Below are 3,244 nucleotides of genomic sequence, written 5' to 3'. Positions count from 1 at the left end.
GGGAGGAGAGGGGAGGGGAGGGGAGGGGAGGAAGGAAAGATGAATAGTCTAGGATTGGGGTTCACAATTCGATTTTCTGTAGAAAAAGAGAATTCAGTGCACTCTTCCGAGAGATGCCTGCTTCTACCCACACACCCCCAAGCCAGAGCACCACAGGCACCAGTTTTCAAGGCAACCTGCAACCATCATGTCACTGTTTATGTTTGCTCACACTGTCTGCTCCAAGCCAGGGGTGTGCCCCACCCCATGTCCTTGTCTGCACTGCACGCGGGACATGGGAGGCCCGGCCCCCTCCTTCCTGCCTAACCTGATGACAGGCTTTCCAGAGATGGCTTCTTCCAGTGCAGGACACCCTCTCTGCTTAGCCTGGGAAAGCTCTGTTGGCAGGACACCCGCCATCAGGCCACACTGTCTGAATCTCTTGGCAGAGCTCTGGTTTTGTGGCCATGGTGGGTAATGGATGACCATAGCCTATGTCCCTTATACAACTGAGAAAGCAGCCCCATCTGTGGGCGAGAAATCTGTCAGGGAGATCAAGCATCGGCCCAGAAACGCTTACCTTGATCTCTGGCCAGCGGCCCACACCCAGTCCCGTTTCATCAGGTTCCAGCCTGGGTGACCTCACAGCCCCAGCCACACCCTGCAGAGCCTCAGGAAGGCACACTGACCTCAGGGCCGGTGGCCGACTTCATTTCTGTTTGGGGATGAGAGACAGCACAGCGAATTGTCCAGGCCAGAAAACTGATGGATTCACGCGAACCATAATGAACGTGGGCCATGTGCCGGGGAAGGCAGGCTGGCCTCCTGCCTGCAGGGGCCACTGGGGTGAAAACAACCCTGAAATGTCCAAAGCCTTGATGGGGAAGCACAGGGGAGGGATGGATTTTTGTTTTAAAGCAGCCCTCTGGTTTGCTAGAAGTGGGAGACTCAACTGATCTTTGCGGTAGCCAATGCCTTTCTTCTGTGAAGACCAACTCACAGCCTTCAGATCAGATGACACAAAGCCCTATGGCAGAGCTGGAACTGCTAGAATGCTGGGGGGCCTGAAACCAGTGAGGGCATTGTGGGGGCCTGGAATCAACCAGGAGGCTCAAGTGGGGGCTGGAACTGGCCAGGGTGCGCAGAGGAGGCTGCGAGGGCAGGGGGTGGCCGCTGCGTGGACCCGCGTAGAAGCCGGTGCTTGAGGAAAGGTGGGTTAGCTGAGGGACGGAGTAAGGGGTGGATGGAGAATGTGTCCATCTGGACACTGGGACTGTTTGAGCCCCTGAGATTTCAGAACCGTGGGCCAGAAAATGGTCAGGGATCTTGGCGATGCGGCAGGGCGCCTCTGGGGAACTCACTCTCCCTTGATTTGAGGGTGATAGGGATGGAAGCGGAGCTGGGGGCTGAGGGAGGCAATGAAAATGGGTGATTTTTCCACAGTGTCTAAAAGATAAGATGCTGACCTGTCAGGCTGAGAATGTCATGAGAAAACTTTGGAGGAAGCAACAGAAAATGAGCCTGAGGAGCTCGGACAGAGTCAGGGCCTTCCGTGTAATGTCTGTTTCCTCATTCCCCTGCAGCCAAGAGCTCAGCCCCAACATGCATGCTCATGCGCAAATGCACATACACACATGCATGCTCACACATGCACTCACACACACACACATGCACCCACACTCACACTTCCATGCACACATAGGTATGCACATACATACACATGTACCACACACACACATGCACCCGCACTCACACATCCATGCATGCACGTGTACACACACCCCCACATGCACATGCATATGCACCCACACACATCCATGCACACATGGGCACACACACACACACACGCGTCCACACTTACACATTCATGCACACATGGATAACATACATACACATGCACCCACACACACATGTCCATCCACACATGTACACACATGCACATGCATCTACATGCATGCTCACATGCATGCACCCACACTCACATCCATGGATGCACTGTATCCACCCACATATACACATGTACCCACACATGTACACAGATGTACCTCCATCCCCACACATAAACACACACACATGCACCCGCACATGGATACACGTATGCCCACACCTGTGTACACACATACACACATGCATGTTCACACACATGCACTCATCCACACAAATCCACATTCACGCATATGCTTACACCCATGCATCCACACACTGCACGTATGTATATATACATACATGCACGCACACCCACACACATGTACCCACGCCCATGCACACATGTTCATGTGCATACCCCCACTCACATGTAGACACATATGCTCACACATGCACACATGTGCACACACATGCTGTCTCACACACGCCTACTCTTGCTCAGGCTTAGTTTCTGTGGGTTTGAGAAGTGAACTGCACCTTCCAAAAAATGAGCGAGGTATTCAGTTAAACAACCAATTCTTGAGCAGTGAATATGTGGACTTTAGAAATTCTAAGTATACAGCTTTGCGCAGTGGCGGTATCGTAGCCAATGAGGTTTAGCTGAGGCGCAATTATTGCTAATTGAAAACTTTTCCCAATACCTTGCCATGACAACTAGAAATATAGTTGGCTTTGGCAATTTTTGGCAGTCTTTACAGAGACTGAATCATAAAAGAAAAAAAAAAAAGAAATTCTAAGTATAAGGTGACAATAACGTTGTACTGCTACTTTTAAAGCTAACAAACATATGAGAACTTATATTCCATTCAAATGAAGAAAGTAGGAACTGGGTGTATCACGTGTTTATGTCAAAGATTCTCCGATTGCTCCAAATTGTTAGGGATCATCTTTAGAGTCTTTGCATAGCTTCAGTTGTGGAAAATTTTACCCTCTAAGAATATAACTGAATTTTAGACAAAATCATGAGTCCATTATAGCTTCTGCGGCATGCAAGTTGGGATTAAACAGATTAAAATATCTTGTATGAGAAAATTTAAAAGGCCCGCCTGAGCAACATAGTGAGACCTCACCTACAAAAAGTTAGCTGGGCACGGTGGCGTGCGCCTGTGGTTCCAGCCACTCAGGATGCTGAGGCAGGAGGATGGGGGGCAAGACCGCAGTGGGCTGTGATTGCGCCACTGCACTCCAGCCTGGGTGACAGAGCAAGAGCCCATCTCAAAAAAAAAAAAGAAAGAAAAAAAGTGAAGCAAGGAGACTAATTTTTGACATGCCGTTGAGCATGGCTTTTAAGACCAGTGTCGAAAGAGGAATTCCAACATTATTCTTTTTTTTTTTTTTT

General features: G+C 49.7%; 1 protein-coding gene and 1 non-coding gene across 4 annotated transcripts in view; both read left to right on the top strand.

Moving 5' to 3' along the window:
• The window catches only part of PPARA (peroxisome proliferator activated receptor alpha), an 84,649-nt gene that overhangs the window by 71,997 nt on the left and 9,408 nt on the right, over nt 1-3,244 (top strand). The window lies entirely within an intron of this gene.
• LOC119471388 lies at nt 2,466-2,606 on the top strand. The gene has a single exon (XR_005200432.1). It is a non-coding gene; the product is annotated as a U4 spliceosomal RNA (small nuclear RNA).

This window comes from Cebus imitator, unplaced genomic scaffold (genome assembly GCF_001604975.1).
Source record: "Cebus imitator isolate Cc_AM_T3 unplaced genomic scaffold, Cebus_imitator-1.0 Scaffold59, whole genome shotgun sequence".
NCBI lineage: Eukaryota > Metazoa > Chordata > Mammalia > Primates > Cebidae > Cebus > Cebus imitator.
The sequence above is the reverse complement of the archived record's forward strand: the minus strand, read 5'-3'. Positions and strand labels throughout refer to the sequence as shown.